The sequence below is a fragment of the Taudactylus pleione genome, unplaced genomic scaffold, assembly GCF_031769625.1.
Source record: "Taudactylus pleione unplaced genomic scaffold, aTauple2 ptg002852l, whole genome shotgun sequence".
NCBI classification, from domain to species: Eukaryota; Metazoa; Chordata; class Amphibia; order Anura; family Myobatrachidae; genus Taudactylus; species Taudactylus pleione.
In genome coordinates this window covers 93,584-114,330 of record NW_028287224.1, presented here as the reverse complement: position 1 = coordinate 114,330, position 20,747 = coordinate 93,584, and the positions used below count along the sequence as shown (strand labels likewise).

At 49.5% G+C, this 20,747-nt stretch overlaps 1 long non-coding RNA gene across 1 annotated transcript; it reads left to right on the top strand.

Moving 5' to 3' along the window:
• The first annotated feature begins 670 nt into the window (after positions 1-670).
• On the top strand, positions 671-20,159 carry LOC148431110 (uncharacterized). Its single transcript, XR_015877254.1, has 2 exons — positions 671-767; positions 19,980-20,159. It is a non-coding gene; the product is annotated as an uncharacterized LOC148431110 (long non-coding RNA).
• The last annotated feature ends 588 nt before the right edge of the window (positions 20,160-20,747 follow it).

Here is a 20,747-nt window from a genome sequence, read left to right as displayed (position 1 = left end):
ATGGAAGAATGTGATATAACAGGGAGCAGTGTGTGTAGGGGTCTCCTCTGCCTATAGGGACATTACTGAGGTGAGACAGGACCAGGGACTGCTGTATACTGCTAGTGGGGTCCCATGGAAGAATGTGATATAACAGGGAGCAGTGTGTGTAGGGGTCTCCTCTGCCTATAGGGACATTACTGAGGTGAGACAGGACCAGGGACTGCTGTATACTGCTAGTGGGGTCCTATGGAAGAATGTGATATAACAGGGAGCAGTGTGTGTAGGGGTCTCCTCTGCCTATAGGGGGCATTACTGAGGTGAGACTGTTGGGGGAAATGACGGTTCTGGCTGTACTGAGTGGGGTCACTATTTCTTGCCTAGAGCAGTAAATATAGGTATATACTGTAGGGATATTGATGTGGGCGGTGAAAGGATAAGGCAGTATGTCCCATCTCAGTCCTCCGGTAGCTCTAACGCTGCCTCTTCTCCATTCTCTGTACAAGGTCAGGTTGTACTAATTACTTCACTCATGATTCTGTGAGGAGAGCTGGAAAACATGTACTGTTGGGGTCAGTAGTTGGGAAATCTTACAACTAAAGAGTGACGATCTGTACATGCAATGCTCTGCAGAGAGAGGATGGTGCTTGTACTGTAACTAATCATTTTCTTCTTCTCCCGTTCAAGGTGGATCCCACAGAGAATCTGACATTTAATCCTCGTCTGTCAGAGGCAGAATGGGAACTGAAGGAATCTGCAATCTTACCCTATACATTTACTAACACTAAGTAAGGAGAATGTGTCCATTATACAGGCAGGGTCACCAAGATGGGGGGAGCTGTACATACACCCCCCTGATTCCACCACCACTCACTCAGTGTGCGCCTTGGTTACCTACACGACCAGGGGCCGTAACCATATATCACTCCTCTATCCCCACCCATATATCACTCCTCCATCACTGTGACCTCTATCCCCACCCATATATCACTCCTCCATCACTGTGACCTCTATCCTCACCCATATATCACTCCTCCATCACTGTGACCTCTATCCCCACCCATATATCACTCCTCCATCACTGTGACCTCTATCCCCACCCATATATCACTCCTCACTCACTGTGACCTCTATCCTCACCCATATATCACTCCTCCATCACTGTGACCTCTATCCCCACCCATATATCACTCCTCCATCACTGTGACCTCTATCCTCACCCATATATCACTCCTCCCTCACTGTGACCTCTATCCCCACCCATATATCACTCCTCCATCACTGTGACCTCAATCCTCACCCATATATCACTCCTCCATCACTGTGACCTCTATCCCCACCCATATATCACTCCTCCATCACTGTGACCTCTATCCTCACCCATATATCACTCCTCCCTCACTGTGACCTCTATCCCCACCCATATATCACTCCTCCATCACTGTGACCTCTATCCCTACCCATATATCACTCCTCCCTCACTGTGACCTCTATCCCCACCCATATATCACTCCTCCATCACTGTGACTTCTATCCCCACCCATATATCACTCCTCCCTCACTGTGACCTCTATCCCCACCCATATATCACTCCTCCCTCACTGTGACCTCTATCCCCACCCATATATCACTCCTCCCTCACTGTGACCTCTATCCCTACCCATATATCACTCCTCCCTCACTGTGACCTCTATCCCCACCCATATATCACTCCTCCATCACTGTGACCTCTATCCCCACCCATATATCACTCCTCCATCACTGTGACCTCTATCCCCACCCATATATCACTCCTCCATCACTGTGACCTCTATCCCCACCCATATATCACTCCTCCCTCACTGTGACCTCTATCCCCACCCATATATCACTCCTCCATCACTGTGACCTCTATCCTCACCCATATATCACTCCTCCCTCACTGTGACCTCTATCCTCACCCATATATCACTCCTCCATCACTGTGACCTCTATCCCCACCCATATATCACTCCTCCATCACTGTGACTTCTATCCCCACCCATATATCACTCCTCCATCACTGTGACCTCTATCCCCACCCATATATCACTCCTCCCTCACTGTGACCTCTATCCCCACCCATATATCACTCCTCCATCACTGTGACCTCTATCCTCACCCATATATCACTCCTCCATCACTGTGACCTCTATGCCCACCCATATATCACTCCTCACTCACTGTGACCTCTATCCTCACCCATATATCACTCCTCACTCACTGTGACCTCTATCCCCACCCATATATCACTCCTCCCTCACTGTGACCTCTATCCTCACCCATATATCACTCCTCCATCACTGTGACCTCTATCCCCACCCATATATCACTCCTCCATCACTGTGACTTCTATCCCCACCCATATATCACTCCTCCCTCACTGTGACCTCTATCCCCACCCATATATCACTCCTCCATCACTGTGACCTCTATCCCCACCCATATATCACTCCTCCATCACTGTGACCTCTATCCTCACCCATATATCACTCCTCCATCACTGTGACCTCTATCCCCACCCATATATCACTCCTCACTCACTGTGACCTCTATCCCCACCCATATATCACTCCTCCATCACTGTGACCTCTATCCTCACCCATATATCACTCCTCACTCACTGTGACCTCTATCCTCACCCATATATCACTCCTCACTCACTGTGACCTCTATCCCCACCCATATATCACTCCTCCATCACTGTGACCTCTATCCTCACCCATATATCACTCCTCCATCACTGTGACTTCTATCCCCACCCATATATCACTCCTCCCTCACTGTGACCTCTATCCTCACCCATATATCACTCCTCCATCACTGTGACCTCTATCCTCACCCATATATCACTCCTCCCTCACTGTGACCTCTATCCCTACCCATATATCACTCCTCCATCACTGTGACCTCTATCCCCACCCATATATCACTCCTCCATCACTGTGACCTCTATCCTCACCCATATATCACTCCTCCATCACTGTGACCTCTATCCTCACCCATATATCACTCCTCCCTCACTGTGACCTCTATCCCCACCCATATATCACTCCTCCATCACTGTGACCTCTATCCCCACCCATATATCACTCCTCCATCACTGTGACCTCTATCCCCACCCATATATCACTCCTCCCTCACTGTGACCTCTATCCCCACCCATATATCACTCCTCCATCACTGTGACCTCTATCCCCACCCATATATCACTCCTCCATCACTGTGACCTCTATCCCCACCCATATATCACTCCTCCATCACTGTGACCTCTATCCCCACCCATATATCACTCCTCCATCACTGTGACCTCTATCCTCACCCATATATCACTCCTCCATCACTGTGACCTCTATCCCCACCCATATATCACTCCTCACTCACTGTGACCTCTATCCCCACCCATATATCACTCCTCCATCACTGTGACCTCTATCCTCACCCATATATCACTCCTCACTCACTGTGACCTCTATCCTCACCCATATATCACTCCTCACTCACTGTGACCTCTATCCCCACCCATATATCACTCCTCCATCACTGTGACCTCTATCCTCACCCATATATCACTCCTCCATCACTGTGACTTCTATCCCCACCCATATATCACTCCTCCCTCACTGTGACCTCTATCCTCACCCATATATCACTCCTCCATCACTGTGACCTCTATCCTCACCCATATATCACTCCTCCCTCACTGTGACCTCTATCCCTACCCATATATCACTCCTCCATCACTGTGACCTCTATCCCCACCCATATATCACTCCTCCATCACTGTGACCTCTATCCTCACCCATATATCACTCCTCCATCACTGTGACCTCTATCCTCACCCATATATCACTCCTCCCTCACTGTGACCTCTATCCCCACCCATATATCACTCCTCCATCACTGTGACCTCTATCCCCACCCATATATCACTCCTCCATCACTGTGACCTCTATCCCCACCCATATATCACTCCTCCCTCACTGTGACCTCTATCCCCACCCATATATCACTCCTCCCTCACTGTGACCTCTATCCCCACCCATATATCACTCCTCCATCACTGTGACTTCTATCCCCACCCATATATCACTCCTCCATCACTGTGACCTCTATCCCCACCCATATATCACTCCTCCCTCACTGTGACCTCTATCCCCACCCATATATCACTCCTCCATCACTGTGACCTCTATCCCCACCCATATATCACTCCTCCATCACTGTGACCTCTATCCCCACCCATATATCACTCCTCCATCACTGTGACCTCTATCCCCACCCATATATCACTCCTCCATCACTGTGACCTCTATCCCCACCCATATATCACTCCTCCCTCACTGTGACCTCTGTCCTCACCCATATATCACTCCTCCATCACTGTGACCTCTATCCTCACCCATATATCACTCCTCCATCACTGTGACCTCTATCCCCACCCATATATCACTCCTCCATCACTGTGACCTCTATCCCCACCCATATATCACTCCTCCATCACTGTGACCTCTATCCCCACCCATATATCACTCCTCCATCACTGTGACCTCTATCCCCACCCATATATCACTCCTCCATCACTGTGACCTCTATCCCCACCCATATATCACTCCTCCATCACTGTGACCTCTATCCCTACCCATATATCACTCCTCCCTCACTGTGACCTCTATCCCCACCCATATATCACTCCTCCATCACTGTGACCTCTATCCCCACCCATATATCACTCCTCCATCACTGTGACCTCTATCCCCACCCATATATCACTCCTCCCTCACTGTGACCTCTATCCCCACCCATATATCACTCCTCCCTCACTGTGACCTCTATCCCCACCCATATATCACTCCTCCATCACTGTGACCTCTATCCCCACCCATATATCACTCCTCCATCACTGTGACCTCTATCCCCACCCATATATCACTCCTCCATCACTGTGACCTCTATCCTCACCCATATATCACTCCTCCATCACTGTGACCTCTATCCCCACCCATATATCACTCCTCACTCACTGTGACCTCTATCCTCACCCATATATCACTCCTCCATCACTGTGACCTCTATCCTCACCCATATATCACTCCTCCATCACTGTGACCTCTATCCTCACCCATATATCACTCCTCCCTCACTGTGACCTCTATCCCCACCCATATATCACTCCTCCATCACTGTGACCTCTATCCTCACCCATATATCACTCCTCCCTCACTGTGACCTCTATCCCTACCCATATATCACTCCTCCATCACTGTGACCTCTATCCCTACCCATATATCACTCCTCCATCACTGTGACCTCTATCCCCACCCATATATCACTCCTCCATCACTGTGACCTCTATCCCCACCCATATATCACTCCTCCCTCACTGTGACCTCTATCCTCACCCATATATCACTCCTCCATCACTGTGACCTCTATCCCCACCCATATATCACTCCTCCATCACTGTGACCTCTATCCCCACCCATATATCACTCCTCCATCACTGTGACCTCTATCCCCACCCATATATCACTCCTCCCTCACTGTGACCTCTATCCTCACCCATATATCACTCCTCCATCACTGTGACCTCTATCCTCACCCATATATCACTCCTCCATCACTGTGACCTCTATCCCCACCCATATATCACTCCTCACTCACTGTGACCTCTATCCTCACCCATATATCACTCCTCCCTCACTGTGACCTCTATCCTCACCCATATATCACTCCTCCATCACTGTGACCTCTATCCTCACCCATATATCACTCCTCCATCACTGTGACCTCTATCCCCACCCATATATCACTCCTCCATCACTGTGACCTCTATCCCCTCCCATATATCACTCCTCCATCACTGTGACCTCTATCCCCACCCATATATCACTCCTCCATCACTGTGACCTCTATCCTCACCCATATATCACTCCTCCCTCACTGTGACCTCTATCCCCACCCATATATCACTCCTCCATCACTGTGACCTCTATCCCCACCCATATATCACTCCTCCATCACTGTGACCTCTATCCCCACCCATATATCACTCCTCCCTCACTGTGACCTCTATCCCCACCCATATATCACTCCTCCATCACTGTGACCTCTATCCCCACCCATATATCACTCCTCCATCACTGTGACCTCTATCCCCACCCATATATCACTCCTCCATCACTGTGACCTCTATCCCCACCCATATATCACTTCTCCATCACTGTGACCTCTATCCCCACCCATATATCACTCCTCCCTCACTGTGACCTCTATCCCTACCCATATATCACTCCTCCCTCACTATGACCTCTATCCCCACCCATATATCACTCCTCCATCACTGTGACCTCTATCCCCACCCATATATCACTCCTCCCTCACTGTGACCTCTATCCCCACCCATATATCACTCCTCCATCACTGTGACCTCTATCCCCACCCATATATCACTCCTCACTCACTGTGACCTCTATCCTCACCCATATATCACTCCTCCATCACTGTGACCTCTATCCTCACCCATATATCACTCCTCCATCACTGTGACCTCTATCCCCACCCATATATCACTCCTCCCTCACTGTGACCTCTATCCTCACCCATATATCACTCCTCCATCACTGTGACTTCTATCCCCACCCATATATCACTCCTCCATCACTGTGACCTCTATCCCCACCCATATATCACTCCTCCATCACTGTGACCTCTATCCTCACCCATATATCACTCCTCCATCACTGTGACCTCTATCCTCACCCATATATCACTCCTCCATCACTGTGACCTCTATCCTCACCCATATATCACTCCTCCATCACTGTGACCTCTATCCTCACCCATATATCACTCCTCCATCACTGTGACCTCTATCCTCACCCATATATCACTCCTCCATCACTGTGACTTCTATCCCCACCCATATATCACTCCTCCATCACTGTGACCTCTATCCCTACCCATATATCACTCCTCCATCACTGTGACCTCTATCCCTACCCATATATCACTCCTCCATCACTGTGACTTCTATCCCCACCCATATATCACTCCTCCATCACTGTGACCTCTATCCCCTCCCATATATCACTCCTCCATCACTGTGACCTCTATCCCCACCCATATATCACTCCTCCATCACTGTGACCTCTATCCTCACCCATATATCACTCCTCCCTCACTGTGACCTCTATCCCCACCCATATATCACTCCTCCCTCACTGTGACCTCTATCCCCACCCATATATCACTCCTCCATCACTGTGACCTCTATCCCCACCCATATATCACTCCTCCCTCACTGTGACCTCTATCCCCACCCATATATCACTCCTCCATCACTGTGACCTCTATCCCCACCCATATATCACTCCTCCATCACTGTGACCTCTATCCCCACCCATATATCACTCCTCCATCACTGTGACCTCTATCCCCACCCATATATCACTCCTCCATCACTGTGACCTCTATCCCCACCCATATATCACTCCTCCCTCACTGTGACCTCTATCCCTACCCACATATCACTCCTCCCTCACTGTGACCTCTATCCCCACCCATATATCACTCCTCCATCACTGTGACCTCTATCCCCACCCATATATCACTCCTCCCTCACTGTGACCTCTATCCCCACCCATATATCACTCCTCCATCACTGTGACCTCTATCCCCACCCATATATCACTCCTCACTCACTGTGACCTCTATCCTCACCCATATATCACTCCTCCCTCACTGTGACCTCTATCCCTCACCCATATATCACTCCTCCATCACTGTGACCTCTATCCCCACCCATATATCACTCCTCCCTCACTGTGACCTCTATCCTCACCCATATATCACTCCTCCATCACTGTGACTTCTATCCCCACCCATATATCACTCCTCCATCACTGTGACCTCTATCCCCACCCATATATCACTCCTCCATCACTGTGACCTCTATCCTCACCCATATATCACTCCTCCATCACTGTGACCTCTATCCTCACCCATATATCACTCCTCCATCACTGTGACCTCTATCCTCACCCATATATCACTCCTCCATCACTGTGACCTCTATCCTCACCCATATATCACTCCTCCATCACTGTGACCTCTATCCTCACCCATATATCACTCCTCCATCACTGTGACTTCTATCCCCACCCATATATCACTCCTCCATCACTGTGACCTCTATCCCTACCCATATATCACTCCTCCATCACTGTGACCTCTATCCCTACCCATATATCACTCCTCCATCACTGTGACCTCTATCCCTACCCATATATCACTCCTCCCTCACTGTGACCTCTATCCCCACCCATATATCACTCCTCCATCACTGTGACCTCTATCCTCACCCATATATCACTCCTCCATCACTGTGACCTCTATCCTCACCCATATATCACTCCTCCATCACTGTGACCTCTATCCTCACCCATATATCACTCCTCCATCACTGTGACCTCTATCCCCACCCATATATCACTCCTCCATCACTGTGACCTCTATCCCTACCCATATATCACTCCTCCCTCACTGTGACCTCTCTCCCCACCCATATATCACTCCTCCATCACTGTGACCTCTATCCTCACCCATATATCACTCCTCCATCACTGTGACCTCTATCCTCACCCATATATCACTCCTCCATCACTGTGACCTCTATCCCCACCCATATATCACTCCTCCATCACTGTGACCTCTATCCCTACCCATATATCACTCCTCCCTCACTGTGACCTCTATCCCCACCCATATATCACTCCTCCATCACTGTGACCTCTATCCCCACCCATATATCACTCCTCCATCACTGTGACTTCTATCCCCACCCATATATCACTCCTCCATCACTGTGACCTCTATCCCTACCCATATATCACTCCTCCATCACTGTGACCTCTATCCCTACCCATATATCACTCCTCCATCACTGTGACCTCTATCCCCACCCATATATCACTCCTCCATCACTGTGACCTCTATCCTCACCCATATATCACTCCTCCATCACTGTGACCTCTATCCTCACCCATATATCACTCCTCCATCACTGTGACCTCTATCCTCACCCATATATCACTCCCTCCCTCACTATGACCTCTATCCCCTCCCATATATCACTCCTCCATCACTGTGACCTCTATCCTCACCCATATATCACTCCTCCATCACTGTGACCTATATCCTCACCCATATATCACTCCTCACTCACTGTGACCTCTATCCTCACCCATATATCACTCCTCCATCACTGTGACCTCTATCCTCACCCATATATCACTCCTCCATCACTGTGACCTCTATCCCTACCCATATATCACTCCTCCCTCACTGTGACCTCTATCCCCACCCATATATCACTCCTCCATCACTGTGACCTCTATCCTCACCCATATATCACTCCTCCATCACTGTGACCTCTATCCTCACCCATATATCACTCCTCCATCACTGTGACCTCTATCCTCACCCATATATCACTCCTCCATCACTGTGACCTCTATCCCCACCCATATATCACTCCTCCATCACTGTGACCTCTATCCCTACCCATATATCACTCCTCCCTCACTGTGACCTCTATCCCCACCCATATATCACTCCTCCATCACTGTGACCTCTATCCTCACCCATATATCACTCCTTCATCACTGTGACCTCTATCCTCACCCATATATCACTCCTCACTCACTGTGACCTCTATCCTCACCCATATATCACTCCTCCATCACTGTGACCTCTATCCCTACCCATATATCACTCCTCCATCACTGTGACCTCTATCCCCACCCATATATCACTCCTCCCTCACTGTGACCTCTATCCCCACCCATATATCACTCCTCCATCACTGTGACCTCTATCCTCACCCATATATCACTCCTCCATCACTGTGACCTCTATCCTCACCCATATATCACTCCTCCATCACTGTGACCTCTATCCTCACCCATATATCACTCCTCCATCACTGTGACCTCTATCCCCACCCATATATCACTCCTCCATCACTGTGACCTCTATCCCTACCCATATATCACTCCTCCCTCACTGTGACCTCTATCCCCACCCATATATCACTCCTCCATCACTGTGACCTCTATCCTCACCCATATATCACTCCTCCATCACTGTGACCTCTATCCCCACCCATATATCACTCCTCCATCACTGTGACCTCTATCCCTACCCATATATCACTCCTCCCTCACTGTGACCTCTATCCCCACCCATATATCACTCCTCCATCACTGTGACCTCTATCCCCACCCATATATCACTCCTCCATCACTGTGACTTCTATCCCCACCCATATATCACTCCTCAATCACTGTGACCTCTATCCCTACCCATATATCACTCCTCCATCACTGTGACCTCTATCCCTACCCATATATCACTCCTCCATCACTGTGACCTCTATCCCCACCCATATATCACTCCTCCATCACTGTGACCTCTATCCTCACCCATATATCACTCCTCCATCACTGTGACCTCTATCCTCACCCATATATCACTCCTCCATCACTGTGACCTCTATCCTCACCCATATATCACTCCTCCATCACTGTGACCTCTATCCCCACCCATATATCACTCCTCCCTCACTGTGACCTCTATCCTCACCCATATATCACTCCTCCATCACTGTGACTTCTATCCCCACCCATATATCACTCCTCCATCACTGTGACCTCTATCCCCACCCATATATCACTCCTCCATCACTGTGACCTCTATCCTCACCCATATATCACTCCTCCATCACTGTGACCTCTATCCTCACCCATATATCACTCCTCCATCACTGTGACCTCTATCCTCACCCATATATCACTCCTCCATCACTGTGACCTCTATCCTCACCCATATATCACTCCTCCATCACTGTGACCTCTATCCTCACCCATATATCACTCCTCCATCACTGTGACTTCTATCCCCACCCATATATCACTCCTCCATCACTGTGACCTCTATCCCTACCCATATATCACTCCTCCATCACTGTGACCTCTATCCCTACCCATATATCACTCCTCCATCACTGTGACCTCTATCCCTACCCATATATCACTCCTCCATCACTGTGACCTCTATCCCTACCCATATATCACTCCTCCCTCACTGTGACCTCTATCCCCACCCATATATCACTCCTCCATCACTGTGACCTCTATCCTCACCCATATATCACTCCTCCATCACTGTGACCTCTATCCTCACCCATATATCACTCCTCCATCACTGTGACCTCTATCCTCACCCATATATCACTCCTCCATCACTGTGACCTCTATCCTCACCCATATATCACTCCTCCATCACTGTGACCTCTATCCTCACCCATATATCACTCCTCACTCACTGTGACCTCTATCCCCACCCATATATCACTCCTCCATCACTGTGACCTCTATCCTCACCCATATATCACTCCTCCCTCACTGTGACCTCTATCCTCACCCATATATCACTCCTCCATCACTGTGACCTCTATCCTCACCCATATATCACTCCTCCCTCACTATGACCTCTATCCCCTCCCATATATCACTCCTCCATCACTGTGACCTCTATCCTCACCCATATATCACTCCTCCATCACTGTGCCCTCTATCCCCACCCATATATCACTCCTCCATCACTGTGACCTCTATCCTCACCCATATATCACTCCTCACTCACTGTGACTTCTATCCTCACCCATATATCACTCCTCCATCACTGTGACCTCTATCCTCACCCATATATCACTCCTCACTCACTGTGACCTCTATCCCCACCCATATATCACTCCTCCCTCACTGTGACCTCTATCCTCACCCATATATCACTCCTCCCTCACTGTGACCTCTATCCTCACCCATATATCACTCCTCACTCACTGTGACTTCTATCCTCACCCATATATCACTCCTCCATCACTGTGACCTCTATCCCCACCCATATATCACTCCTCCATCACTGTGACCTCTATCCTCACCCATATATCACTCCTCCATCACTGTGACCTCTATCCTCACCCATATATCACTCCTCCATCACTGTGACCTCTATCCTCACCCATATATCACTCCTCCATCACTGTGACCTCTATCCTCACCCATATATCACTCCTCCATCACTGTGACCTCTATCCTCACCCATATATCACTCCTCCATCACTGTGACTTCTATCCCCACCCATATATCACTCCTCCATCACTGTGACCTCTATCCCTACCCATATATCACTCCTCCATCACTGTGACCTCTATCCCTACCCATATATCACTCCTCCATCACTGTGACCTCTATCCCTACCCATATATCACTCCTCCCTCACTGTGACCTCTATCCCCACCCATATATCACTCCTCCATCACTGTGACCTCTATCCTCACCCATATATCACTCCTCCATCACTGTGACCTCTATCCTCACCCATATATCACTCCTCCATCACTGTGACCTCTATCCTCACCCATATATCACTCCTCCATCACTGTGACCTCTATCCCCACCCATATATCACTCCTCCATCACTGTGACCTCTATCCCTACCCATATATCACTCCTTCCTCACTGTGACCTCTATCCCCACCCATATATCACTCCTCCATCACTGTGACCTCTATCCTCACCCATATATCACTCCTCCATCACTGTGACCTCTATCCCCACCCATATATCACTCCTCCATCACTGTGACCTCTATCCCTACCCATATATCACTCCTCCCTCACTGTGACCTCTATCCCCACCCATATATCACTCCTCCATCACTGTGACCTCTATCCCCACCCATATATCACTCCTCCATCACTGTGACTTCTATCCCCACCCATATATCACTCCTCCATCACTGTGACCTCTATCCCTACCCATATATCACTCCTCCATCACTGTGACCTCTATCCCTACCCATATATCACTCCTCCATCACTGTGACCTCTATCCCCACCCATATATCACTCCTCCATCACTGTGACCTCTATCCTCACCCATATATCACTCCTCCATCACTGTGACCTCTATCCTCACCCATATATCACTCCTCCATCACTGTGACCTCTATCCTCACCCATATATCACTCCTCCCTCACTGTGACCTCTATCCCCTCCCATATATCACTCCTCCCTCACTGTGACCTCTATCCTCACCCATATATCACTCCTCCCTCACTGTGACCTCTATCCTCACCCATATATCACTCCTCCCTCACTATGACCTCTATCCCCTCCCATATATCACTCCTCCATCACTGTGACCTCTATCCTCACCCATATATCACTCCTCCATCACTGTGACCTCTATCCTCACCCATATATCACTCCTCCATCACTGTGACCTCTATCCCTACCCATATATCACTCCTCCATCACTGTGACCTCTATCCTCACCCATATATCACTCCTCCATCACTGTGACCTCTATCCTCACCCATATATCACTCCTCCATCACTGTGACCTCTATCCTCACCCATATATCACTCCTCCATCACTGTGACCTCTATCCTCACCCATATATCACTCCTCCATCACTGTGACCTCTATCCTCACCCATATATCACTCCTCCCTCACTGTGACCTCTATCCCCACCCATATATCACTCCTCCCTCACTGTGACCTCTATCCCTACCCATATATCACTCCTCCATCACTGTGACCTCTATCCCCTCCCATATATCACTCCTCCATCACTGTGACCTCTATCCTCACCCATATATCACTCCTCCATCACTGTGACCTCTATCCTCACCCATATATCACTCCTCCATCACTGTGACCTCTATCCCTACCCATATATCACTCCTCCATCACTGTGACCTCTATCCTCACCCATATATCACTCCTCCATCACTGTGACCTCTATCCTCACCCATATATCACTCCTCCATCACTGTGACCTCTATCCCCACCCATATATCACTCCTCCATCACTGTGACCTCTATCCTCACCCATATATCACTCCTCACTCACTGTGACTTCTATCCTCACCCATATATCACTCCTCCATCACTGTGACCTCTATCCTCACCCATATATCACTCCTCACTCACTGTGACCTCTATCCCCACCCATATATCACTCCTCCCTCACTGTGACCTCTATCCTCACCCATATATCACTCCTTCTCACTGTGACCTCTATCCTCACCCATATATCACTCCTCCCTCACTGTGACCTCTATCCTCACCCATATATCACTCCTCCCTCACTGTGACCTCTATCCCCACCCATATATCACTCCTCCCTCACTGTGACCTCTATCCCCACCCATATATCACTCCTCCATCACTGTGACCTCTATCCCCACCCATATATCACCCCTCCATCACTGTGACCTCTATCCTCACCCATATATCACTCCTCCATCACTGTGACCTCTATCCTCACCCATATATCACTCCTCCATCACTGTGACCTCTATCCTCACCCATATATCACTCCTCCATCACTGTGACTTCTATCCCCACCCATATATCACTCCTCCATCACTGTGACCTCTATCCCTACCCATATATCACTCCTCCATCACTGTGACCTCTATCCCTACCCATATATCACTCCTCCATCACTGTGACCTCTATCCTCACCCATATATCACTCCTCCATCACTGTGACCTCTATCCCCACCCATATATCACTCCTCCATCACTGTGACCTCTATCCCCTCCCATATATCACTCCTCCATCACTGTGACCTCTATCCTCACCCATATATCACTCCTCCATCACTGTGACCTCTATCCTCACCCATATATCACTCCTCCATCACTGTGACCTCTATCCTCACCCATATATCACTCCTCCCTCACTGTGACCTCTATCCCCTCCCATATATGATTGTAATGTATCGGTATCCTTGTAGATGTAGAGGCATTTTTCAAAGGGGTTTATTTTTTGGAAAACTATATTTCTTCAGGTTCCATAGGGGGTCCACAGGGTTGACCTTGGGGTATAGCTGGATCTGGATCCACGGGCACTACGCAGTTAAAGCTTTGCTGCTCCCAGGATGCACTGGGTCCATCCTCCTCTATACCCCGCCCCCGAGCCACAGGCACCTCAGTTTAAGTTGGTGCCCGGCCAAAGTCAGGTCACTGTTTGCGCAGGGGGCTGATTAGCAGCCTCTAAACTACTTTTTATTTTTAAGAGTTTTAATTTACTTTACTTTTAAACTCTTCAGAGCAGGCAGCATCAGACTGTCCATAGGACGTCCAAGCTGCTGCTCCATCACCTGGCCAGCACCGCAACGCCAGTACAGATCTGGGGATCTCGGCAGCACCCCAGAGTCTGTGCTAGCCGGACTCTGCGGGCTCCCCGGACTGCTGCCGGGTGTACGGGGACAGGTAAGGTCGTGGGTTACGCGTATAAATGCAGTCTGACTCCGGTCTCTGGGGACAGACCGGCGGCGGGCCTTATGGGGTTACCACAAACAGCCATCCTCCCTCGCAGGGCCTCAGACTGTTACGCCCTATCAGGGGTTAACGTTCTATATGCAGTCTCCAGTGACTGAACAGTCTGTCATTCCCTTCCAGGGACTTCCGCAAGCTGGTCAGTCACCTTGGGAGGATGTGTTCTTTAGTTCAGTCCTGAGTTTGGGGCCTCATCTTCGGCCTTTCAGACCATGCTACGGAGTGAAAAGCCTCAGAGGCGTCTAAACGCCCTGTTATGTCATCCCAGTCTACGCAACAATCAGACACGGACGCCTCTTCGGATGCTGGGGAAATGCCTGAGGTATGTGATTCGGATTCCTTTGTCCGGGAGGTGGAACCGAAATCTATTAATGTGCCGGGATTGGTAAGGGCATTGCGATCCATTCTTGACATAGAGGATGACGTTCCGGCCCCTAAATCCAAATACCCGAATTTCAAACAGGCAAAAGTAACGGCAGTTTTTCCTCTCTGCCATGTGGTCTGTCAGCTGGTCAATCACCTAGTAAGAGGTTTCAGCTGCAAAAAGTTTTAGGTTCCAGTTATCCGTTTCCTGCAGGTCATTGCAAAAAGTGGGAATCACTGCCTGCGGTAGATTCTCGTGTTACTCGTTTAATCAAGAGTGCTACACTGCTTAAGCCGTCCATTTCATACCTGAAAGATTCCACAGACAGGAAAGTGGAGACTTGCTTGAAATCATTCTATCCTCTCTCAGGGGCTGTGGCCCGTTCGTTCATGGCCATCTCCTGGGTGGCTAAGACCATTGAGAGCTGGGCCAATGTGCTGGAGGATACTTTCCCTGAGGAGGCTCCTGAGGCTCAGAGAGCTTTAGTAGGCCAGATGAGAGATGCTGCCGCCTATATTGGTGAGGCGGCTTTGGATGCCAGTCTACTGACCTTCAGAGTCTCAGCCGCAGCTGTGTCTGCTCGCCGCTCTTTGTGATTAAGCTCCTGGAGGGCGGATGCTGATTCCAAAAAGGGCCTGGAGGCCCATGCCCTTGAATGGGGAGATATTGTTTGGCCCAGACCTGGACAAAATTGCAGACACTCTGGCAAAGTCTTGTCAGCTTTTCTGCCATCAGCAGCTGCGCCTTCAAAGGCTTGGACCTCTGCATTTCATTCCTTTCGTTCTAAGGGGAAGTCCAAAGGTCAGTCCTTTCCTAGACAGTCGGCGGCCAAGTCAACCCCTAAGCCTAAGAAAAAAGCCTGGAGCGCCAGACGCCCTACTTCCAAGACGGAGGATAAATCCTCAGCCTGATGGGACGGGCGTCCCCCTGGGGGATCTCAGAGTGGGAGGCTGACTTCTTCAATTTACCCAGTGCTGGTGCAATACCACCACAGATGCTTGGGTAAAAGAAGTGGTATCTCAGGGTTACATCCTCTCCTTTCGTCACAGACCTCCCCACCAGTTTTTCTGCACGAATCCTCCTCTGGACGAGACCAAGGGTTTGAAGATTCAGGGAGCCATAGAGTCGCTGAAAGCAGGGGTCATTGTTTCAACTCCGCTTTCACAGCGCGGGACTGGTTACTATTCTACTCTTTCTGGTTCAGAAACCCAATGGGTCTCATTGGCCTATCCTCAATCTAAAGTCTCTGAACAAGTTCCTCAGAGTGCCCAAATTCAGGATGGAAACTTTGCGTTCCATCATTCTGGCTATGGAACCTGGGGACTACATGGTCTCACTGGACATTCAGGACGCCTACCTTCATGTACCCATAGCACCTTCCCACCAGCGGTATCTGCGGTTTGCTATACTGCAGCAACACTTCCAGTTTCTGGCGCTGCCCTTTGACCTCTCCACGGCTCCAAGGGTATTTACCAAGATTATGGCTGCCCATCTACGCAGTCAGGGTATATGGCTTGTGCCGTATCTCATCGACATCCTATTGCTGGCGAGCTCTCCGGAAGTACTTCTACGACATCTACACCTGACGATTGCTTGTCTGCAAGTGTATGGGTGGCTGATAAATTCTAAAAGGTCCTCCCTAATTCCCTCAGAGGATAGTTCATTTGGGTGCCCTTCTGGATTTTCATCAGCAGAGGATCTTTCTAACCCCAGAAAAGATCTCCCTGCAACTGTGGGTGCACAGTTGCTGGGTGTCGGTTCACTCGGCAATGCGGGTTCTAGGGTCCATGGTGTCCATGATCAACATGGTGGAATATGCCCAGTTCCATTCCAGGCCCATGCAGGGGCTGATTCTATCCAAATGGAACGGGTTACCACACCGGATCAGGACTCAGATGCTGGTGTTGTATCGGGAGGTGCGCCTGTCTGTCTTGGTGGCTTCAGACATCTCATCTCACCAGGGGTCGACCCTTTTTGGATCCTGGACTGGGTTCTGCTCACAACAGATGCCAGTCTCGGGTTGGGGTGCAGTGACAGGTCCACATTCGCTTCAAGGCCATTGGACAGCGGAAGAAGCAGTTCTCCCAATCAACATTCTGGAACTTCGGGCCGTGTACAGGGCCTTCCAGTTGTCAAGTCACGTTCTTCAAGGAAAAGCCATGCAGGTTCAGTCCAGCAACGCCACCACGGTGGCGTCCATCAACCATCAAGGGGGCACTCGCAGTCGAGCAGCAATGACCAAGGTGTCACGCATCCTGTCTCGGGCGGAGTGCCACCTTCCGGCCATTTCGGCAGTGTTCATTCCAGGAGTCCTCAATTGGGAAGCGGAATGGTCTCTTCACGAAGAATGTGATTCAACTCCTTGTGGACAAATGGGGCCTCCCACAATCACAAGTTGCCAGTGTACGGGTCCAGAACAAGAGATGCCGAAGCAAGCTTGGTGGACGCTCTGTCGGTGAAGTGGACCTTCCAGTTTGCGTATCTATTCCCTCTGATATCCCTGCTTCTTCTAGTTCTTCGGAAATTCAAGCAGGAAGGCAGCACAATTCTGCTGGTGGCTCCGGCTTGGCCCAGACGTCCTTGGTACTCAGATCTTCAGAGTCTCTCCATCGAGAGTTCCTACTGCCTCTAAGTCTGGACCTGTTGTCTCAGGGTCCCTGCCTTTACCCGGATCTGGGTCGTCTGTCTTTGACGGCGTGGCTCTTCAGTTATCCATCTTAAGGTCCAAGGGCTTCTCTAGCTCTTTCATAAGCACGATGCTGCGGGCACGCAAGCCTGCCTCAGCCAGGATACCAGAGTGTGGCATACATATTTTCAATGGTGTGGCACGAGAAATTACAATCCTCAAGTGTTTCATGTTTCTAGGATTTTGGCATTCCTACAGTCTGCTTTGGACCTCTGCCTACGCCTGACATCCTTAAAAGCATGTTTCTGCACTGTCTGTGTGGTTCCAGTGAAGGATAGCTCCGCTACCGGATATCTGCACTTTTTTCCAAGGTGCTCTCAGGATTCAGCCTCCCTTTGTTCCCCAGTGGCTCCTTGGGATTTGGCAGTGGTTCTTCAGGCCCTCCATTTGAACCACTAGAGTCGGTGGAACTCAAGTGGTTGAAGAATAACACTTTCCGCCCTTAATTGGACTGCTTTGGGACATCCCCAAGGTCAACCCTATGGACCCTGAAGAACGTGAGAGCTATGGTAAGAACTTACCCTTGTTAACGTTCTTCGTAGTCCATAGGGTCCACAGGGCACCCGCCCTGACGCACCTGGCTTCATATGGGCTGTGTATAGTCACCGGTTTTCCGTCTCCTTTTCTGTGAGTATGGTTCTTGTGTGTTCCAGTATTCCTTCTCTCTGTTGTTCCTCTTCTGGCTTTGGCTACTTACCAGCTGAGGTGCCTGTGGCCCGAGAGCGGGGTATAGAGGAGTCCATACCCAGTACATCCTGGGAGCTAAAGCTTAGGGTGCCCGTGGATCCAGATATACCCCAAGGTCAACCCTGTGGACCCTATTGACTTCGAAAAAAGAGATAACCAGGTTCTTAACATGTCTCTCATTTTCCTAATATTTTGTTTACAGCTTGTAAGAGGTTCTGTTGTTTTTATTGCTTCTTGTTGCTAATTTAGCTACGTTGTTTCAGCTCTTATGTGCTAAAATTCTTTGTGTTTATAGCTGTGAAATGTTGGTATGTGTGTGATGCCTAATGATTTGGGGAAGTAGGTTGGAGTTGTGCGATGCTCTGTGTATGGGAACAGGAAATAATTGTGTGTAATAGCCGTCCTGCAGCACATTGGTGATCGGTACGGGCTGTAATCTCCCTCTAGGCTGGTGCAGGCTCACATTACAGTGTAGGTGGTTGGGGGCGCTCCCTTGTGCTTCGTCGGGAGGTGCTGCAGGGTAGTGGAGTTCCGTGCCTTGTCTCAGAATCATGTGTAGATCGTCCTTCAGTACACCTGTATCGCTAGACTGGGGTAAATGTAATAGCCTGCAAATAGCAGGGATCTGCCCCATGTTATAAAGTGGCAATCGTTTACCAGGCAAGACCACCATGGGGAAGAATCGCTTATGCCTGCGACTCGCTGGCAATTACACCCTCCTCCCCCTCCCCTGATAGGTATATGTGGAGAACTGACAGGGAATAGCCCCAAATCTGAGGACTTTCTTTTGTACTGATGATTGAGCGGCTGTTTCTTCTTACAGGAAATTGTCCCTTCTGCAGCCTCCCATCGCTTCTGCAAAGATCTTCTATGATCCAGACCCGACCGATGACCTAGACGATGAGGATCCGGACGATGACCTTGATGTGTAGTTACAATAACTTGTGTATTTATAAGGAATATCTTTTGTATAACTCTGTGAATAAAGTCCTGTATATTGTAATGATGGAGCTGCTCCCCTTCCTCTAATACTCTGTATTTCATAGTGCCCCGTCACACGTACTCTGCTCCCCTCCCTCTAATACCCTGTAATGTGCTGTATGTCATAGTGCCCCGTCACACGTACTCTGCTCCCCTCCCTCTAATACCCTGTAATGTGCTGTATGTCATAGTGCCCCGTCACACGTACTCTGCTCCCCTCCCTCTAATACCCTGTAATGTGCTGTATGTCATAGTGCCCCGTCACACGTCCTCTGCTCCCCTCCCTCTAATACCCTGTAATGTGCTGTATGTCATAGTGCCCCGTCACACGTACTCTGCTCCCCTCCCTCTAATACCCTGTAATGTGCTGTATGTCATAGTGCCCCGTCACACGTACTCTGCTCCTCTCCCTCTAATACCCTGTATGTCATAGTGCCCCGTCACACGTACTCTGCTCCTCTCCCTCTAATACCCTGTAATGTGCTGTATGTCATAGTGCCCCGTCACACGTACTGTGCTCCCCTCCCTCTAATACCCTGTAATGTGCTGTATGTCATAGTGCCCCGTCACACGTCCTCTGCTCCCCTCCCTCTAATACCCTGTAATGTGC